General features: G+C 39.6%; 1 protein-coding gene across 1 annotated transcript in view; it reads right to left on the reverse strand.

Annotated features, from left to right (window-relative positions):
* The window catches only part of LOC5570123 (BLOC-1-related complex subunit 5), a 143,719-nt gene extending 128,085 nt beyond the window's left edge, over positions 1 to 15,634 (reverse strand). Inside the window, exon 1 of the mRNA XM_021837406.1 lies at positions 15,461 to 15,634. The gene's annotated coding sequence lies outside the window, so the exon portion shown is untranslated. The remainder of the gene's footprint in view (positions 1 to 15,460) is intronic.
* Between the last annotated feature and the right edge of the window lie 7,925 nt (positions 15,635 to 23,559).

Below are 23,559 nucleotides of genomic sequence, written 5' to 3' on the forward strand. Positions count from 1 at the left end.
AATCAATAAGTACAGCTCTCCGTTTCACCAGAAATCCGAAACCGCATATAAAAAACACATACCCTTTATGCACAAAGCTCACCTTATATTTTCCAATTCTGAACATAATAAAAAAAATCCCAACTAAATATTATGCATCAAGACATTCCTTTTTGATCACGGTACTTGCACTTGAATGCATGACGAATCTTTTCCATTTGTTTATTTTTTTACAGCTGTCGAAACATTTCAAGCAATACACAATGTGCGCTTGTATTTTTTCATGCCAGATTACATCTTGATAACTTGATTATAACTTAATGGTTATAATGATGTATGATATAACTTCGATATAACAAATTCGAATGCTATGAGAAGTATGAAACAGGTATTGTAAAACATCTAGGTGAACTAAGAAGATGTTTTAAAAGCCTTCCGTTCTTGCGCTTTTTCGGTATTAAAGGTGTATGATATTCAGTATTGTACATTTGAACCAAAACAGCGATGATGTATGAAAGGTGTATTTTGTGCTTATTTATGACCAATTGTGTTACTTGGGTATCTGGGTCAATAGGCACCATGGGGAACTAACATTCCACCTAACACAGGTCCTTTCGGGCCATGGATGCTTCAGACAGTATCTACACCGTTTCGGTCATGCGGGTTCTCCCGAATGTCCAGTTTGTGCAGGTTTAGAGGAAACGGCGGAACACGTTTTGTTCGTGTGCCCGCGTTTCCGCACAATGCGTGACCGCATGTTTGCCACATGCGGTCGGGACACGACTCCGGACAATTTGGTCCAGAAGATGTGTGCAGACGAGTTTGGCTGGAATGCCGTTTCATCGGCTATCACAATAGAAGTATTAGAAATAGAACGCTAGAGGCGCTGTTTCATCCATACATTGGCTGTGATATAGATGAAACAACCACAGTAGCCTTGAATTTCTACCGGCGCGATCAACCGGTACTCAAACGGTCAAATAGTTTGTTTTGTTTTTTTTTTCTCATATTTGGATGTTGAAAAAGGAATTAAATGAATGAAAAGAGCCCAATATCTGGGACAATTAAGGAAGAAAAAGCAACGTAATGAGAATCGCTGTTCGATAAATTCAATTGGCCGGGATCTAACTTATACCGAATTTGTTATGTAACCAACAGATGCAAGCAACTTTCAACTTAACAGGACTCTATGGTGCTTCTGTAAGTAAGGAAGAACGTCAGCTGAATACATCTTCTTAAAAAAAACACGATGGCATTCTACATTGGAGTGAGAAAACTATTCTCAATGTGTCGAAGAAAATTTGTATCGTAGCTGAATCTTAGACGATTCACAATTTTCCGCAGTGCCGATGCTGCACATTTCATTTTTCCTCCCGTCATATATCACTGGACTTTTTGCTTCAATACTCATGATGCTGCAGGTCGATGTGTGCCGGGAGAGCATACCTTTACTTAGTTTCAAAACTCAATTTGCATGCTTCACATCTATCCATAAGAGGTCTTCACTAAATTTATGATAAACCAAGGATAATTGGCAGCAGCTCATCAACGTATTTTTATAGTCTTCCATTCAAAATGAATCACACGCCTAGACGATAATGTATCAAGAGTCACAACTCTCTAGGGCACTCAAACCACACGAAAGATTCGTTGTTTTTCCCAACACGCTCGGTTGAAGGCTAGAAAAATTACAGAATCTATATTTTGATTTCAAAAGCAGGTTGCTATGGATAGGATGAGGAAGTTTGACACTTTGAGTACCACCTCCAGACTGCGCATACTAGATGTTGGTCACAAGATTAGCAGCGACAATAGCGGTCTAATCTTATACGTCTATTGCTATCACCCAGTAGAAGCATTAACCTAAGAATGCTAATGTCGCTGCTGTTCGTGTTACCAACATCTATTTTGCCACGAATTGACAGCGTGAGTACCGGGCTTCAAAGTGTCAGAATAATTTTCAAAACCAAAACAACAACATGGTATGGAACAAACAATAAAAACCCATAATTTAAGGCAATAATTATTAAAATCAAATTTGTGACAACAACGCCACTAGCGTTCTACTACTAATATTTCTATTTATCACCCACATCGTCTCGGAACTCCAAAGGAGGTGGCGTGTGGACTCGAGGAGTGACTAGTGCAGACGCTAATCAACAGGTGGTCCAAGGGTTCGCAGTCGGCTACGTAGGTCATACCGGTGCCCTACGGTCGAAATCGACCCTTACAGCGATTAAGTGGCCGCGGGGAGAACATCCTGGTAGCGCTGCTGTCGTGGCGTCGGCCTACTGGGTTCGATACGAGCCTCTGGTTGTTCGGGGCAGGTGGAGGCCCCTTCGTCAGCAATCCCAGCTGGGCTAGCTAATAGGGCCTGAGCCTGCAGTAGGTCAAATTGCGAAGCCCGCAGTATCAGTTCTTGATACCTGCGGTGCAGCTGGGCGCGGGCTTAGTGGTCGACCCTGCCCGCTCTCAGCGGACAACGGGAGGTGAGGACCACCCGGGAAGCTGGCAATGCGCCAGCATGCTACCTTGGTGGACCCCCCTAAGCGTGTCATCGATGTTCGTTGCTGCATGGCTACGCAGCTAACCTGGAAGATGCGATGTGCAATAGCCCCTCTCCGAAGCAATGCCTTCTTGGTGGTCCCGGAGAGACGAAGGGTTTGGCGGTCCCAAAACCCCACACTCCCGGACCTCGGAGTCTGTTGAGCACATTATCCCCCATTGCTTAGAAGGAAAAAAACAATCATCTCTCACGCGGGCCGACCTAAACAGCACACGCAGCGAACAGGACTATCGAATTTCATACATTTAGCCTTAGGGGTCATGCACAAATTATGTCACGCTCCAAGGGGGGGAGGGGGTCAAACGAAGCGTGACAAGCCTTACAAAATTTTCAGTAGAATCATACAAAAAGTGTGACAAAGGAGGGGGAGGGGGTCGACAATGTAGAAATTTAGCGTGACATAATTTGTGTACCATCCCTTATGAAAGGTGGAACGATTATTGCAATATGAAAGCTTTATGTATCATTTTAGCATCACACAACATCAAGGCGTCGATTGGCGTGTGGTGTACGCTCGGGCCTGTCAATCGCAAAGTTCTTGGTTCGATTCCAGGTTGCCGCGAAAACGTATTTTGTTTTCAAATTCTGGAATTTCAATCCGATTTCTTGTGGCGAATTTTCATAAGGAGTTCCTATGTTTATCGATAGTCCATTTGCCTGAGTGCACAGGTCGAAAACGCGGGCCAAGCCAGGCAGCAAATGCTGATGCTTTTCAACACTCATACAGCGGGATGCCTAGCAGCGTTGTGAGCCAAACGAACACACCCACAAAACATGAACGGTAGGCGCACCTCGTTAAGTGTAAAGCCAGTGCTACCAGAATCCTTTTCTTTTTAGACATGTCTTGTGAACAATTTCGAAAATCAAGGCTTATAATTTGATTGTTTCTTGCACGTTTCATTCATTCAATGCAATAGTAGATGCTAGCTTTTTAAGAATCAGGTTTATTTTCAAAACCGACGTAATTTTTGGAGAAAATAAACGCGTTTTCCATTATTTTGCTCTTAATTAAGTATTTTGTATTTATTTTAGCATTGTTGGAGCACATGCGGTAAACTTAACATCGAATATTATTAGATTTGTAACAAAAGGGTTTCATGGAAAATGTTTAAACTTTTGGTAAAAACACTGCTATATGAAATAGCAACAAGGCCTGGCTGACAACAATGTGCCCTGTTGCAATTCAACTCAACGGTGTGAAAATAGGCCTTTGCCAAATCAACCAATGAGAAATGGTCTTTTTTGACAGGCAATTGGTTTCGTTTTTGTACTTCTATTTGACACGTCTTGTCTTAGATTCCAACTATTAACCAATAAACACGTATTACAAAACCAAACTGCTGCGCCTAATCAATAGGTTATAGGCCCAGATACGTTATTCGAGTGTGAGGAAGATTTGCAAACCAAGATAATGAAGGACGAGAAAAAGTGGATTTTCGACGGAAGGAATTATGACCAGTGGGCGTACCGGATGCGTGTGTTGCTGTGTGCGAGTATGCAGAACCATTTGCTGGAGTTCGACAAGCTACTGCGAGGACTGAAGATGACCGGTGCCAAGGTTGAAGAAGATGACGCGATTACCCAACTTCTTCTTACCCTGCCAGAACAATACGATAGGCTGTGTACGGCGCTGGAAACGATGTCATTCGATAAGTTGTTCATGGAGTTTGTCAAGAACCGTTTGTTGGAAGAAGAAGCGAAGCGTTTCGTGAAGAACGATTGTCTCGGTGAAGACGGAAATACTGAATCGGCGTTTGCTGGAAAAAGGTTCTTGTTCAAGTGCTACAATTGTGGAAAGTTAGGACACAAGCGCTCGGACTGTCGAGTTAAGATGACGGAAGAAAAGGGTAGAAAGTATTCTGAAGCTAGCGGAAACTCACGAAACTTGGCGAAATACGTAGAGGTAAAGCGAACGTGCACTGTGCTACGGATATTGCGTTTGTGGCGACCTGTGAAACGGAGCTGGCTGCAGCAGTCACACAGATGACCGACAATTCGTTCCAGTGGTTTTTGGATTCAGGAGCATCGGACCACATGGTGAGAGATAGAAGTTATTTTGAGTAGCTACATCGTTTTCCAAGGGAGATTTCGATTGCTGTTGCGAAGAGTGGCCAATCGCTGACCGCCAAATATGCTGGAACTATCCGGACCTGTACCGAGGTGGAAGGAAGAATAATATCGTCCATTGTTGAAGAAGTGCTGTATGTCCCTGGGTTACACCTAAATCTATTCTCCATCAGTCGTCTTGAAGATAAAGGTATGTCAATTACTTTTGCGGGCGGAAAAGTGAAGATAGTCAAAGATGGTCAAACTGATTCAACGGAACGGAAATGTGGAAGACTCTACCAATTAGACGTTTCATTGAAGAAGGAAGCTGAGGCGTTATTGACGAAAGATGTTGAAGCTGGTTTGTGGCATCGACGATATGGTCATCTTGGAGAAGCGAATTTGCAAAAGCTATGGAAAAACGGAATGGTGAGTACGAAAGCTACGTTACTGGAATGTGTGAAGCGAAGTATGTCTGAGCGGAAAACAAACCCGACAACCGTTTGTAGTTGCAGAAGGACAACGTTCGACTAGGGTACTGGAGATAGTACATAGGGTACATAGTGACGTCATTGGACCGTTCACGCCTGGAACGTACGATAGCAAGAGATTCTTTGTAACATTCATTGATGACTTCAGCCACTTTACTGTTGTGTACCTGCTGAAATCGAAAGACGAAGTTTTAGAATGCTTTGAAGAATATAACGCAAAGGTAGCAGCTTATTTTGGTGTGAAGATTGCAAAAATTCGATGCGACAATGGAGGAGAATATACTAGCAAAGCGTTTCGATCCCTATGCCGTAGAGAAGGAATATCGTTGGAATATACAGCTCCGTATACAACTCAACAGAATGGAGTGGCGGAGCGTATGAACAGGACCCTCTTGGATAAAGCTCGTTCAATGATATTTGATGGTGGATTACCGAAAAGTTTGTGGGGAGAAGCTGTCCTAACGGCTGCATATTTTTCAAATCGTAGTCCAACCAGTGCGCTGGAAATTCTGAAGACCCCCTACGAAGTTTGGTACAACAAGAAACCCGATATCGACAATTTGAGAGTGTTTGGTGCAGTTGCACACACCCATGTGCCGAAGCAATGCAGAGGAAAGCTTGATCCAAGGTCTGAGAGGAACTACATGGTTGGCTACAGAATCTTTGATCCCCGGAAGAAGAAAATATTTGTTAGCAGAGATGTCGTTTTTGATGAGAATAGCAGGAAACCTCCGACACGTTCAAGAGATTTCAATGATGAACTGGAAGAAGAAGAACCGCGAACTGATAATGAACCCGTGATAGATGATCAAAATGAAGCCAAAGTACAAGATGCAAATCAAATACGACAAATTGAGAATAACGATGAAAATGAACAGAATATTATAGAAGCTGCAGGTGTCGAACAAGCTGGAAATGTTGAAGATGTTGTAGTTGATCCGAGAAGGAAGAGAGTACATGCTGTTGATGAATCATTCAGTGATCAACCAGTATCGAAGCGATTGACGAATCCTCCTGTCTGGATGAATGACTACCACGTGTCTTATAGCAGTGTTGAAACTCCGATGGCCTATACGTTGAATGCAGCAGCTTTTGTTGAAGAAATACCGAATAATATTGCTGAGCTGAAAAAGAGAGATGATTGGGACCGATGGAATAAAGCGATTGAAAGCGAGTTGCAGAGTTTAAAGAAAAACGGAACTTGGACTTTGCATCCGAAGCCAAAAGAGAAAAACATCGTAGATTGTAAATGGGTATTCCGGATCAAACGTGATGACAACGGCAACATTGAAAGGTATAAAGCACGGCTTGTTGCCAAAGGATACTCGCAGAAGAAGTATAATGATTATACCACAGACAAAATTATACACAAACATACACACCAGTGGCACGAATAACAACGTTCCGGATTATGCTGAGTATAGCGAATCAATGCAAGTACACCATACATCAAATGGACGTGGAAACGGCGTTTCTGAATGGATTTTTTTTTTTGCTTATACAGTTAACTCTCCCTTACTCAATATTCCGTATCTCGATATCGAGTTAGAGAACCATAGTAAAAGTTGGTTTTCATGGCTAACTCGATGGTCCCTTGGAACGCAGTTGCACTGCTTTTGTGTTCTGTAACTCGATACCTCCCTAACTCGATGGTCCCTTCAATATCGAGTAAGGGAGAGATGACTGTAAAGACTTTACCGTAAATGGAAATTTGAAGGAAGAAATTTACATGTACCAACCGGAGGGATTTGAGGAAGGAGATCGGAACATGGTGTGCCGTTTGCAAAAATCACTTTACGGACTCAAGCAAGCACCACGAAGCTGGAATGAGGCGTTCAATTCGTTTGTTTTGAGCTTGGGATTCAAACGATCCAACTACGACTGCTGTTTATATTGGAAGCGTACTGAAGGAGTGGTCGTATACTTGTTGCTGTATGTGGACGATATTTTGCTGATGACAAAAAACCTTGAAGAAATTTAACTTATCAAGAATCAACTTTCCGAAAGATTTGAAATGACAGATATGGGAGAAGTTAAGCAGTTCCTCGGAATCAAAATTGAACGATATGAGAATCAAATCAAGATTAGTCAGCCCAAATACATTGATGGAATGCTGAAACGTTTCGGAATGGAAGAATGTCGACCAACATCAACCCCGATGGAAAGCCGCAGTTTGAACATGAAGGAAACATAGAACTGACCAAGCACCCTTACAAGGAGTTGATAGGATGCTTATCATACTTGATGTTATCAACCAGACCAGACATCGCCGCCGCAGTCAACACTTTCAGCAGATATCAAGCAGCACCTACAGATGAGCACTGGAACCACCTGAAAAGGGTTTTACGCTACCTAAAAGGGACCAGAAATTATGTATTAGTGTATCGCCGCAGAGCTGATTCCAGTCCGCTGATTGGATACGCAGATGCAGATTGGGGAAACGATGGTGAGGACAGGCGATCTATTTCTGGCTTTACATTCAAAATATATGATGCAACCGTTTCGTGGACTACAAGAAAACAGAACACCGTAGCTCTCTCATCCACAGAAGCAGAGTACGTTCATTAAGTCAAGCAGCATGTGAAGCGATTTGGCTAAGAAATGTGCTACAAGAATTTGGCGTTGATATTTCCGAACTGATGAGAATATTTGAGGACAATCAATCGTGCATACGAATTGCTGAGGAGCCTCGGGATCATCGAAGAATGAAGCATGTGGATATTCGATTTGACTTTATTCGAGAATGCATCCAGAACAAGATTATTCGGCCAGTTTATGTATCTACAAAATAACAAGTTGCTGATATATTTACCAAAGGCTTACCAGCAAAACCATTTGCACATCTTCGGGAGAAGCTGAACCTCTTCGGTTGAGCGGGGGTGTTGATCTAAGCAACCAGAAGTCCATGTTCATGATCAAAGCACCCATAGAGGAAGTGATGTCTTCTTTTTCTTCTTCATTCCTATTCCAACTACTAACCAACAGGGATTGAATCCTGAAAAAATTGAGAGAATCTCTCACGTATCGCTCTCTGTAACTATCATAACATGCTGCACATTATGAGAGACTGTTTATCGTATACTGCTACAACTTTGATCAGATTGGGGGGATAGTAGTGCATGATAAAACTCCTCTAAACATGCTCCAAGCCTGGGGGACACTATTGCTATTAGAAGTTCGTGGATTGTTTATCGTGCCAGTAAAGAAAAACACCTATCCCCAACGGTAAATAAGCGAGAAAAATGGATTTTATCATCGCTCTCTCATTGGGGCTCTCGCTCACTGCTTCCATTTATCAGACTTGTTACACCTTGCGATAAAACGATGATCGTGGACCGCAACAGATGGGATGTTTTTCTTTGCTTGCTTTGATCGTGCTTCATACTCAAATGAGAGCGAATACTGCAAAGCCTGCTAACCAATAAACACGTATTACAAAACCAAACCGCTGCGCCTATACACTCAATCACGATTTGCTTGTTCGGTAATTTTTTATACTGGGTACGAATTGTAAATCATAAAAAATACCGAACTTTCAGCTTTTTGATTGAAAACTTCTGAGGATCAGTAATAATTTTTACTTTTTACTGAACTACGGTAGCTGTCAGACCCAATTTTGCAACATTACCGAACAGGCCGAAAAGTCAGTAAAAACAATTACCGACTATTCAGTAGTTGATGTTTTTTACTGACTTGTCGTTAAATTCAATTCAAAACAAACTGATGTGCATGCGGGAAAGTGTCAAATGAGAATCTCCTGCTGTAAAATCGTCCGGCGCCGGGAGATACGGCTATGGCAACCAAACTTTTCCTGCACCTATTTTGCGATTTCTCGTGGTAAGTAGTCGAAATTTAGTGAGAAACTCAACCATTTTAAGCAACCAATACGGCTCAGGACGATTTAACTGCTTACGTTGGTAAATTCGGTTGGTTTCCATACAAGAGGTAAATTCATCTGCATCATTGATTTTGCCTCTTGTATGCAAACCAACCTAATAATGATTTTGTCACACCTTTTTCGATTACTTCCACTGAGATATGAGCATACCGTAGATGTTCATTCGTACAAAAAATGGATGTCGATATTCATGTTCATGTCGATTGGGTTTTAATTTGTATTGATTTCTGAAAAAACAGTATCCGGAAAAGCAAAGCATGAAGCATGGGAAACTGAAAAGCCAGTAAAAACGCTCAACAATTTTACTGACTAAGTCAGTGATTTCCATCAATCAAAACATATTTTGGTTTACTGTTTTTTTTTTCGGTAATCGTAAAAATTACCGAAAAAACCTCCAAAACCCAGTAAAATTTTACTGGGGTCGGTAATCTGAATTGGCTGTGTAATCAATAGTTACTTCCCGTTACAACATTAACATGTACATTAATTGCACTTCTTGAATTTAGGCAATTAAATGAAGTTCAATCGTGCTGAGTACCTCCACTATTGGTACATCTACCCTAGTCCTTCACGTTTTTATCGCATCTTGGACAAAATTTTTGGAAAGATTCAGTTTCTTCGCCACATCTTGAACTAAACTGCTAGTAAAACTTACACAGCGTAAACAAATTACACCCAACATTTTAATAGAAAATACCCAACGGGTAATAGGTTACAGCCATTTGAAAGTGGTGCAATTTGATTACTTACATCCTTTACCCGAAAATAAGTCGAGAATGGATTGAAAATAAAACGTTATTCGTTAAAAAAGTATAATAAATCCAGAGTGGAGTGAAAACGAGCCGAAAGTAAGTTAAAGATAAGTCAAGATCAGAGTTCTAATTTTTCGAATGCAGAATGCTCACACTTCTTTTCCCTGTCTGTACGGCTAAACTCGAAGACAAGTAAATAAATAAATAAATAAATAAATAAATAAAGTTACGATGGAGGATAACCGAAAACCGATCCGCTCTGGGGATATTTCGTTTCATTCCATCATGTTTACTACGCAACAACTTCTCCACAGGCCATATAATTACTAAGGACTGTTCATTTTATAAAGTGGACACCTTGTTTATGCTATATCTTTTTTATTTATTGATGAAATCGTAAACGGTTTTCTGTGTATCGTTCAACTATTATTCTACAATGTTATGAAAATACAGAAACTCACAAAATGCTTTCGGTTGAAGAACTAAATAGTTTTTGCAAAAACTCCTAAGAAAAACTGTTCGTCAAGTTTAAGCATTATTTTTCGCATGAGAGTTCTAATTTTTCGAATGCAGAATGCTCACACTTCTTTTCCCTGTCTGTACGGCTAAACTCGAAGACAAGTAAATAAATAAATAAATAAATAAATAAATAAAGTTACGATGGAGGATAACCGAAAACCGATCCGCTCTGGGGATATTTCGTTTCATTCCATCATGTTTACTACGCAACAACTTCTCCACAGGCCATATAATTACTAAGGACTGTTCATTTTATAAAGTGGACACCTTGTTTATGCTATATCTTTTTTATTTATTGATGAAATCGTAAACGGTTTTCTGTGTATCGTTCAACTATTATTCTACAATGTTATGAAAATACAGAAACTCACAAAATGCTTTCGGTTGAAGAACTAAATAGTTTTTGCAAAAACTCCTAAGAAAAACTGTTCGTCAAGTTTAAGCATTATTTTTCGCATGAAAAAAATCCTTAATTTAATGAACAAATTGTATGTTGGTATCCTTTACTATTCAACTTAAGGTAGAGCTTTTAAAAACATCAATAATATTCCATCAGTTCCTGACGCTGAGTCACTTTAGTGATCTATTCCTTATGGTCAAATTTGCTGATACACCATCTTTTTACTACCAGCAAAAAAGTAAAGTAATAAGCGTGTTCAAAACTGGTTTAGATTACTAAAGAAACTATATATTTATAAAAAAAAGTAAAATCTTGAGTTTTAACCGCATTCTTGGGTACTAAATTTACTCTTTATGGTCGTTTTTTTGAAAAATCCCATACTTTTAAAATTATATACGCATGTTTATCGATCTAGAGCCAACTGTAAGCATTTTTCTCAAAATATTTTGATAGGTAGTCTCAGAATAACACATTCTGAAAATAATACATGCAAAATAAATTTGATTTAATTCAAGCAGTGTTCCCAATCTTGATGATTGTCATTGTGCTTTGAGTGGTCTTCTGAAAATAAATAATTTGTTTTTCTATTGTGCTTAAAATATGACGTGGGGACTAAATCAGCAACTCTATGAAGGCGTAAGTTATTTTTATTATAAATACTATATTATTACTTCCATCTGGACGTACTTTAAACCTTTAAATTCTACTCATATCAGTTCCATTCAAATTTAAGATATTTTTCTTTAAAAAAAAAAATGATAAAAAATGATTTTATGATATCTGCAAAATTGCTTCTCCAAAAATAACTTGATATTTTTTAGCAAGCTTCTAATTGATGATGCTTTCTAAGTACAACCATTTTTTGAAAATAAAAAATATAAATTGTCGAATTTTCCTGCCGATTTTTAATAATCCTTGATTTTGATAACCTCCAAAAATCGACCGTTCTAAACGTTGTGCCTTATTAGTGTGAAATCATATTATTTTGGTAACTTTTTTATTACCACAGCATTGTACAATATTAGTCGAACGATGTACAGAAAACCGATTTCGCTTTCATTGATAAATTAAAAAGATATTGCATGTCTAAAGTGTCCACTTTATAAAATGAACAGTCCTTATATGGATAAACAAAAATTGTTGCAGCGACGGAATTTAATCCTAGAGCATTGTTTTCGTCGAAAATAGTTGTGAAAGAAAAGTCAATTTTCATGAGAGTGAGTGAGCATTCGATACCCTGGTCGAGGAGAGTGATTAAAAATTAGTCGAGTTTGCGATGAAAATAGAGATGAGCCGAGAGTGAAATAAAAATAAGTCATGAATGGGAATTTTAACCCAGTTGAGATGAGAGTGAATTGAAAATGAAGAGAGACTGTTGAAAATAGTTGGAAATAAGTCGAAAATGAGTCGAAAGTAAGTTAACGGGTCTAGTAGGGTTGAAAATGAGTCTAGAGTGGGCTGACAATGCGTCCAGAATGAGCTGAAAATGAGCCCCTAGTGAGTTGGAAATAAGTCGACAATAATTTGAAAATAAATCAAAAAAGGTTGACAAAAATTGGACAATGTGTTACAAACTAGTCGAGCGTGATTTGAATGAGTTGAAACTAAGCTGGCTAAAATTGGAGAATGAGCTGGAAGTGAGTCGAGAATTGATCGAAAATGAATCGAGAATGTATTGAAAATGAGTCCAGAGTGGATCGAAAAGGTGCCGAAAGTGAGTACAAAATGAGTCGAGAGTGATTGGAAATGAGTCGATGATGGAACAATACTAGAGTGGATTTATAAATGAGTCATAAGAGGGATTAAAATGAAACAAGCAGATATGGGTTGAAAATGAGTCAGGTATGGGTTAGAAATAAGTCGAGTGTGGGTTGAAAATGAGCCGAGAGTGAGCTTAAAATGAGTCGAAAGAGGATTGGAAATGAGTCTAAAGTGGACAAACAATGAGTCAAAGATAAGCTGAAGAAGAATCAATTGTGGAAAATGAGCTACCTTGGGTACCTCAATCTAAAATATGTGAGTGGGTTCCATACGTGGGAAAACAAATCGAGGATGAGTAGAAATAGACACAATAACCCGTTGTACTTTTAAATGTCTCGTGATTAATTTGGGAAATGCTACTTGATTCAGCATGCTTAAACGTCGGGCATGTGTAAGTTCAAAGAGACAGTAGTTTATATGTGCATAACATCATAACCGTAGACATAGTTGTACCGCATCAAATTTTCTGTATTGTGACTGCTTATCAAGCTCCAACTCCAACAGCCGTTCATCATTCATCCTAATTAATTCATTTATTTTACAAGCGCAGAAAATAATACTAACAAAGCTCATCCATAAATCTTCTACATACAGTATTGGACAACAGATTTGTGATTTTCCATACAAAATTATCAATTCTTGGGGGTTAGATCTGTGATATTTATGGACGTTTTGAATGAAATTTTCACAATTTCACGGACAGAACTTAATTTTTTTAGACAAATTAAAGAATATTTAGATTAAGACAAGATGTACAAGTTTGCTAAATGCATATTTTATATAGGGCTTTTATAGTTTCAGGTAAATTATTTATACTTGTTCGTCCCAATTTTTAAGTAAGTCAAAATTATATGTTAAAATTCAAGTTATGATTGACGTGCCGTGAAAATTTCATTCAAATCGGTCTATAAATAACTGAGATCGAGTCTACCAGTAGATCTTTTTGTATGGAAATTCAAAAAAAAAGTAACAAATGTATTGTCCAATACTGTATTTGTGAAAAATATTTCACCGTTCGCATTTCTTTAGCTATCCACAGCACCACGTTTCCCACCTCGCCGGCCATCACACCGCCGTCCGTTTCCGCTTCACCAACTTTGGCGCCCGATCGGTTCCACTTGCGTGATTTGATCGGCCGAAGTCAACTGCAGTACATCGACTACAAAGTGGAGTACGGCCTGCGCTACAATCCGGCCGTGTTTGCGAGCAAATTTAAGCGGCTTCAACAGACCCATGAACAACGACCGCAACATCCTATATCTACGATGTTGCCAGTGGTTGCTTCGAACGATACCCTCACGGCAAAAGGCGATAACGTTACTACCTTCAACATCCCCGGTGTCAACGAGTCATCGCCCTTGATCGTAGAAGAATCGGCCAGCTTGGACAGCGAAAACATCATGCGTCCGCCGACTCGCGTGGAAACTGCTTTCGAACTACTAGGTGACCGACTTCGAGTCCTACTCCTGAACAGTCTGGTACCGAACTCAACCGAGAGCCGTGTGATCGAGAAGCTCAAGTCTCCGCTTTCGTCGCTGTTCAGCGTGTTCAACGTGATCAAGTTCGAAAACCGGCCGTGCATTGCCCGGCGCGAACAACAGCTGGCCACGTTCTACGGGATTTGCTACCACGAGATGGAATGCAGCCAGCTGGGCGGAGTGCCGATGGATGTCTGCGCCGGAGGTTTTGGCGTGTGTTGCGTTTGTAAGTTTTTTTTAGATATAAACCTTTAGCTTTACAAAAAATGGGCTTATACCATATTAACAATGACTTTGTTGGAAATTATTATGAGTTACGGGAAACTCTGTGGAAAATTAACTTGTTTTATAAGATTACTTTGATACTGTTTTGAAACGCCAATAAATGCATAATTCAAGTGTGTGCTAGAATAAGGGGGATGATCGATTTCTCTTCATCGATCCTCTCTTCTGTGAATAAAGGTGACAAAAAATGCGCACCTAGCACTTTTTCACTTCTAGACGCAAAGCAATCTTGCATCCTGAAGTAAAAACTTGCCGATGAAGAGAAATCAATCATGTTACATGCCCCAGTTCTAGCATAGGAAATCCAACAAACATGGGACTGAAATGCGTTTATAGGCAGTGAAGTTGTTCATGAGATGACCTAGCTTAACTTTTTTTTTAATAGTGAGTTATTGTTGGAAAAAGTGACTTTAGGTGAATTCCCCTAAACAAAACTTCATAGTGACTGGCTTCAGAAGTCATTAATAGGTTACCAGTCCTGCAATAGAATTGTAGCTTTTTATGTACATAGTTACTAATCCTATTTGGAGAGATGTTTTGCAGTCCAGTTGGGATGTAACGACCAAACGGCTCAGAACATCAGCTACTTCCAGAGCCAGAACTATCCGGCAGCGGTCCGCTCGAAACTGACCTGTACCTTTTCGGTGGCTCTCAGATGGAACGTTCGCCAAGTTCTGCTGGAGTTCATATTCTTCGAGATGGAGCCACCCGCGGAGGGAAACTGCCTGAACGATCAGCTGATCGTCACGGTGCAGAATGGCTACTCGAAGTATCCGGTTCTGTGCGGTATCAACAGCGGACAGCACCGTAAGGCTTTGAATTCATTTTGTAATTTGAAGAGCGAATTTATGATACATTTCATCTTCTTCAGTGTATATTCAGGTTGATCGAGACTATTCGCACTTCCTGCACTTGACGGCCGTTTCGAATTCAAACGAGCCAAAAGCATTCAATATCCGGATAACGCAGGTGAGTGGAAGAGAAACCGATCACTGCAGATACGCCGTTATGACGTTGAACGCGAGAATTGATGATTAAGGTCTTTGAGATCTTCCAACCTCCCCTGATAAAAATCCTTGCTACGCTTATGTCATTTCTTCATACAATTCTCCCAACAGCTCACATCACCGGAAGCCCCCGAAGGATGCTTGCAGTACTACACCGGAATCAACGGGTACATAAAGTCCTTCAATTACGACAATCAGTCTGCGGTGGTCACCGAGAGGAATCCCAGCTATTTGGTAGGTCTCCCCAAAGCAGGAAAAATGTTTTCACCAGCACCTACCTTATTTGGACACTATTCGAAGCTTTACACACAACACTTTTTTCGCAGTTATCGGTATCACAATTTAACACGAAAACTTTTGAAATTCAACACCAGCATCACGTTAAAATTATAAATTTTCACTGAACTGTGGTCCTATTGCCGAGCAAAATCAGAATGACAACAAAATTATGCATTTTGTCAGACGAGAAGATAAACAAAATATGTTGACAGAAAAATGCATAGGCGATGTTTTTGGTGCATGCTGCACCAAAACAGCTGATCGTTGGCTGCGTGCTTTTAAATTCCCTTTCCGTTAGGGGTGTCAATTAAAATACATACAGCATATAGCATGGCTGGCTGAATATATTTTTAAAGATCAAAAGCTTGTTCTTAAGACAAAGTTTTGATTTTTGGTTAATGAGTGGATACAGTCATCTTATATATATTATTTGTTACATTTGGCTTGAATGCCCTCAATGTGATTTTTGAAAGTTGAATTTTTATCTAGCATGAGTCCTATATATTTAACTTCATCAATCAAACTTATTAAAACCCTTCTCATCGTGACAACATGTCTACTTGAAGGTTTCAAATTAAGAGCTTCTGATTTATATGGGAATATTATTAGTTGAGTTTTAGAGGCATTAGAAGAAATCTTCCATTTATGTAAGTATGATGAAAAAATATCCAAATATTTTGAAATCTACTACAGATAACACGCAGGCTTCGTCGTTTGGTGGAGAGACCTGTGTCATCCGCAAACAAAGATTTTCGACATCCCTGAGGTAGCTCAGGTAAGTGAGATGTGAAAATTCAAGCCTAATACTTCAATCCGACGTATCTGCAAAAATAAACAAATCGAGATTTGCTTTTCATGCGCTTGACAAACGCAGAATCTACATATTGAGTCTACAAAAGTATTCCTAAAACATTTATTTTTTTATATTTTTAAATAAATTACAATTATGCCCTATGTGCACTTTACTCAGTGTTTTCAATTTAGCTACATACACCCTACGTTTGCAAAGCGACTCAACTGTCAACGTTTTTCATGCTAGCACATACACCGTACATATGCTCATAGTAAAGCGACCTATATGCAGAATCAAAATATACAATTTTGATAAGCAGATACGTCAAACTGTTTCGAATCACTAAATATGTTGGAAATCGAGAAATTCGGATTTCCACAGCTGCAGCTAGCTTACAGGTCGGCAAATTGATGCGGAACATCATCAGTATTTGGTTTTAGATAACTTTTATCATCAAATTTCACACAAGAACTGATCTCCATCTACTTTCGTTACTCACGGCTACGTTCGATGCTCTTGTTAGCCAAGTTGAAGTAGGAAACATTCGGAAACCAATATTCGTTGCAGTTGAACGTAAAAACTAACAAATTGACTAACAATGTTAAGTTTTATGGGAATTTCCAAACCGGTGTATGTGCAACTTCAAAACAATACTGGTGTATATGACGTGACAAATGTGAAAAACGAACTGTCAAACCGACGCATCAAGCAAGGTGTATGTATCAATCAAGGTATGACATTGACGAACAATCATGGTGTATGTGAGCAGCACAAAGCAAAAGGGTTTATTCGATAATTTCACCAATTATTCAATCTAATTCAAAACAAATCTAAATTGTTCAATAGTGGTTAGAAACAGTGTTCTTTTTTTCAACTTATAGTAGACACAGCAATAGAAAAAATGCAAAACATTTTAAACATGATTGAAAATGCTTCACAATATATTGCATCGCATTTTTCTCAAAACTTTCCGAGTGTTAGTTACGCCGATTTGAAAAGTTATGCTTGAATTGTATAATATTGGCCCCAAAATGCTGCCTTGAGGAACACCAGCTCTTACAGAAAGTCTTTCAGACCTGGATTTCTGATAATTAACCTGAAGTGTAAGATTTGACAGATAACTTTGGATTATTCTAATAATGTATGTTGGAAAATTAAAGTTTCTTAATTTTACGATCAAACCTTCATGCCAAACACTGTCGAATGCTTTTTCTATGTCTAGAAGAGCAAGACCAGTAGAATAGCCTTCAGATTTGTTGGAACGGATCAAATTTACACTTAAAATTTGATGAGTGGTCGAATGTCCATGGCGGAATCCAAACTGTTCATTGGCAAAAATTGAATTTTCGATGATCTGGACCATCATTGTGTTCAAAATGACCTTTTCAAAAAGTTTACTGATGGAGGAAAGCAAACTGATTGGACGATAGCTAGAAGCTTCTGCAGGATTTTTGTCTGGTTTTAAAATTGGTACAACCATAGCATTTTTCAAGAAAATATGCTAATTGAAAACATTTGTCAAATATATCAACTAAGAACGATAAGCTAGTTTCTGGAAATTTCTTGATGAGGATGTAGGAAATTCCATCATCGCCAGGAGCTTTCATATTTTTTTATTTTTAAATAAGTTCTCACTTCTTCCACGCCTGTTTCCCAGGCATTTTCGAAAACGATTCTCTTGATCGAGAATGTTTTCCAAATCCTGAGTAACTTGATTTTCTATTGGACTAGTAAGCCCTAAATTTGAATTGTGCACGCTTTCAAACTGCATAGCAAGTTTTTGAGCTTTTTCGCAATTTGTTAGTAATAATTTGTTTTCCTCTTTGAATGCCGGTATCCAGGTTTTTACGAGCGCTAATGGCCGCCCCAAAGAAGCTCGCTTTCTGGTAGGGACTAGGAGATCTGACATTTGGCTTGGGTCGTTTGATAGCAAATCGATAAGATCGATCGAAAACTTATCGCATAGCTGTCAAACGAACCAACCCAAATGCCAGATCGTTTGATCCCTACCAGAAAGCGAGCCTGATTGTGGCGGCCATTAACGCTCGTAAAAAGCTGGATTGGCTTCAGATAATTTTAGATAATTTCCAAAAGGGCTTAGAGCCAGGGTCCAATGGATAAATTTTACTTTCAAATAAAAAAAAACTGCTTTATGTATGTTATTAGCTGTTAGAAAACTAAACAGCTCGTCCTCTTTACCATTCAAGGGACGAGCATTCCAATTTAAAATAGTTAAATTATTTATTGGATTCATTAGAAAAACGTAATCCAATAACAATTTGATTAGTAAATTTTACACCAACTTGGACTGCTTCAGTCATAGTGGTGGTTTTGAACATTGCATCAATCATTTGATTCAATTGTTCGGGTTGAAAATTAAAATCAAAGGGAGACATATTACTAGAAGTAGGTACATTATCTGATGATTTTCCGTTAGAATTTTCGGTAGACGAAGAGGCGGAGTAGAAGTTTCCTGTGGCGGCAGGATTTTTTCCATTTGCCTTGAAACAATAAGAACGGGAAGTATGACTACTCGTAGTATGAAAAGGGGGGGAGGTGAACTCAGAAAATAAGCGTTTTATGCGAGGAAACTCATCAATCTGATGATTTTATCCACCGTGTTTTGCGGATTTGATGTAATTTGTGTGAATATACGAGTTGTTACGTGAACTTTCATGCGACTTCGGGTTGTCTGGGACGTCATAAGTGACTATATCGGGGATGGGAATCGATCCCACGTCCTCGGCGCAAAATAACTGTGTTCTAACCACTATACCGGATCCATACCCATGATAGAAATTCTCGAATAAATCTTGCGAATATTCTTTTTGGAATTTCATATGTTTTGAAGGAATGTTTCTATGATATCTATAAGGATTCCTCAAGGAATAATACCTTATTGGTTGGATTTCCAACAACTCATTCACAAATTTCTAGTTCAAGGCATTTTTACAATTTCTCGAATGTATTGTGCTCTGCAAGAAAAAAAACACGGAATGAGTTTATCTGAAAATGATGATATACAGTCGTAGTTATTTATAATGAAAATTTATAAACCAAATGGTTCATATTTAGAAAATTTGGAACATTTGCGTCTTTGGACAACGAAAAAATCCAAGTCTACTTGAAGTTTGACGTTGCGTTTAAATTGCGCGCATATTCTGTGCGCGCTACCGCCGCCGCTGGATGTGGATTTAAAATGATTTCTTCAACGAATTGTCAGGGAATCTCATCGAGCATTATTTTACAAGTTTCTTTAGAAATTCCTTCATTTTCGCAACTCTTGAACTCGCTCTCGGAGGGCCTTTCTGAGACTCCCTGAAACATTCACACAAAAACCGACCTAACCGGCTAAGTCCGCGCAAAAGGCCAATATTTTTAGAGGCACAATTTTCACGGAGCAAACAACAAACAGCAGTGCAATTTGAATTTAAGCTCTGTGCACTACCAGGAAGCATAAAATGATCCTGACTTTGTAACCTGTGGTTACAATTAAGCTATTTTGAGTAATTTTTGTGTAGTGTGTATTTTACACCTATTTTTACCCACGTTGTTTTCCGTGTGTTATTTACCCACATTTGAGTGTTTTTCACGTGGCGTGTTTAATGTCACAGTGTTGTGTTGTTTTGGTCTGAAGTAATACACGCTAATATTAAAGTACCCTTTAAATGAGTTCCATGTACCCATTTTTTTAATCAGTATGGAAATGTCAGAAGAAGGGTATTTTTCAATGACATGAAAAAGGGTATATAAGCCCCATTTTAAAGTATCCTCTCTCGCAAAAATAATGGGTAATTAGTGCACATGCTAGTTTGGTGCCATCATAACCTCCATTGTTTGTGTTTTCCCTCGCTGCTATCCGGTATTAATGATAACTTGATTTTCAATGTAAAAATCTCCGAGTAAATAGTTTAATACATATAATATAAGTACTGCCTCTAAAATATAACCACAGGCAAACAGACGTCACACTCTCATCGCTGTTCATCGACCAACTTTTTAACGATCGATTCGAATATCTTGTAGGTGGTCAATCGACCATCCGCAGCGCTCGCGTCGTTTTTGTTCGCGTTTGACGTTTACACATTACCGCCACCTGTTGGTCCATCGGCCAACTACAGTGTTTTTAGCATTGGGCGTACATGTTTTCGCGACTATGATTTTGATCGCGATTTATTCTAAGTGTTACGTCTGTTTCTCTGTGATATAACGTAAAAAACTAACCATCGACACATACAGACACGTAAGTAATGCCGGTATTTTCTTTTGGAATGACGATCTTCACAATTCAGTTCTTTGTTTCAGACATTTTAACATACCTTTGGAAGCGTGTAGTAACCCTAGAATATTCTTATTGTCCGCTATAGCGGACATGGACACGGACGGCTGTGTACCCGTGGAATAAGTTGTCTTTAAGTGGGTTGGGCCGGCTCCAAGGAGAATGATTTGGCGCAGACAAAGTAAACCAGCATCTTCAATAGCATGGCCCAGTGTGTTTGGGAACTTCCAGGAAGAGAAAAGGATCATATAATTTGTATATGAATGATAAATACACAGACAAACAGACGTAACACTTAGAACAAATCGCGATCAAAATCATAGTCGCGAGAACATGTACGCCCAATGCTAAAATCACTGTGTTTGGCCGATGGGCCAACAGGTGGCGGTAGTGCGTAAACGTCAAACACGAACAAAAACGATGCGAGCGCTGCGGGTGGTGGATTGGCCACCTAACATATATTTGAATCGACCGTTAAAAAGGTGGTCGATGGACATCGATGAGAGTGTGACGTCTGTTTGTCTGTGATAAATATATTACATTGTGTTATAAGTTTTAAATAGTGTTTTATACTTTTTCCTGGTCTTTTCTTTAAATCTTGAAAAAAGCTCAATCTGCGGCAGCATTCATAAAAAGTGAGGTTTTACTACCCATTTTTTGTTTTGAAAACCAAGAGTGAAAAATACCCATTATTTGAAGTTCGAAGATACTCTTTAGGCTGTGAACCGTTTCACCAGTTCGTTTAACTTTTAGTTAAAATTTGACAGCTCGATAGTTATTTCCCCTCCGGTTAGAAATAACCCTGCTCTGGAGCATGGTTAAACTTGACAGTTCGAAATCTATTTTTGCTCCCGTGAATTTGAGAATAACTAACCATCTGTCAACTTTGTTCTGAAATAACTACTCGACTGTCAAAGCTCAAATGGGTCGACTGCGATGTTCAATTTAACCATTTGAGGGGAAAATAACTATTGAAGTGTCAAATTTTAACTAATAGTTAAACGAACTGGTGAAACGGTTCACAGCCTTAATGGGTAAAGCGACTTTACTCTTTTAATGAGTTAAACCACTTTTCTCGAAAATGGGTACATGGAACTCATTTAATGGGTACTTTAATGTTAGCGTGTAGTATTGGTTGGCAACATAATCCACCACCGTGTTTTGAAAATATTTTAATTTGTTGGTTTTTTTGAATTTATTTTTATTTGAAATGTATAGGTAGAGTATTTGAAATATAGGGAAAAGTTTATCGTTTTGATTTTTGTGCAATAAAATTAATTCTCGTTCTCCTCCCGTTGCACAAAAAGTGACACTGAGCATAAAACAGCATAACAGTCGAGCACGGTGGCAGGAGACGATGCTTTGTATGTTGGTCGGACGATGACGTTTTAAGGGAGAAAGTTTCGAACCACGGATTGCGACGGTCGCGTTCTTTTTGGAATTTCGTCAAGTACCGCCCGAAAAGTGCCGTTTCGCGAGTGAAAACGTGCAAAAAGCGGTAAACGAAAGCTGGAAGATTGTTCCCAGCACGATCGGGAGTAAGATTAAGTGGTTCCCCACCGGAAAGTGCCGGCCCGTGGTTCGGGAACGGGGAAAAGTGCAGTGAAAGTGCTGTAAAAAAAGGGTAAGGACCGCCGCCATAGTGGGAAGCTAATCGTTAAGGAGTTTTCGCTTCCTGGCGGTCTCGTCAAGCGTCCTATACCCGCCGTTCTCACTGTGGGGGCTCAGTCAATAGAGTTTCTCGCCCCCACAGTTAATCGCCAAGGAGAACGAAGACAGACGTGTAAAAAGGGGCTTACCGTCTGTGGTAGTAAACTGCGGTTTCTATCAGGGCCTTCTATGGCGAGTAGTTGGTCCGGTGTTTCGACACCAACGTCGCTAGGGGGGGTCCGACAAAGGAGTCAATCTCCTCCCCCTAGCTAATAGTCAAGGATAGCTGCTTCGTGCAGTTTTATTGCCCAGTGAAGTGAGTGAAGAAGAAGAAGAAACAGAAGAAGGAGCTTCGCACAGCCAGTGCGGAGCGAGAAAGCCAACGACCACCGCCACTGCTGCTGTTCATCGAAGGGCCCCAACGAGTCGACCAACGAGACCAGTGCCGTAGTAAGGGAGGAGAAAGAAGGTCAGATTAGAATATAGAATTTTTAAATTGAAATATTTCCCCTTTTTACAATTAATTCCATCCGAAATCCAAGAATAGTGTAAGTACCCTGCTCTAGGCCGCCCTGCCGGGCTGTCGTTTCTTACAACTCCTAGGACATCTGATCAAAGATCCATCCCTTTCATAGGGTCTTCGAACCCATCGGGCAAAAAAAAAATCATTCAGGAATTCCACAACGTCCTAAAGACTCCAAAAACAGTACCAAAGTTCCGTCCAGGATTTTTTTTATAGAAATTACTCTACAGAAACTCAAACTTTTAAGACTCGTATGGGAATCTCTTCAGATTTTATAGAAGCTCTTAAGACAGTTCAATTACCTTTTTTTCAGGTATTTTGAGCGATTTCCTCAAGGATCTCTCCAAGAATATTTCCAAGATCCACTGTACTAATACATGGCTCTCCCTTCAGAACAACCTAAACTACGCCATCTGTATCCGACGTGCACCAAACTTCTGCGCCGTTACATTCGAAAACATCGGCGAAAATGGCGAAGAAAATCAGTTCCAACTAGTCAATCTAGACGAAGGTATTTCTTCAATTCATCAATTAATCATCAAATGTTCTTTTGAACATTGAAATCATTATCTCACCTCACACTCAGATGGCGCCAGCTTGATCCGCCCGGGCACGGCCGGCGTTGAGATCTACAACTGCCCGGACGATTTCATCGCCATAAACTACCTGCGGCTGTGCGGGGACCGACTGAACGATGGCGCCACCACCGAAGATTACACCCGAAACAGCCCGGTACTGGACGACAGCGGAGGACCGCTGGTGGTGGGCGTGCGAACCAACGCCGAAAGCGTCGGTCGCGGATTCAAGCTACGCTATCGACAGGAAATTTGTCAGAAAACTTGAATAAATTACG

This window comes from Aedes aegypti, chromosome 1, assembly GCF_002204515.2.
Source record: "Aedes aegypti strain LVP_AGWG chromosome 1, AaegL5.0 Primary Assembly, whole genome shotgun sequence".
NCBI lineage: Eukaryota > Metazoa > Arthropoda > Insecta > Diptera > Culicidae > Aedes > Aedes aegypti.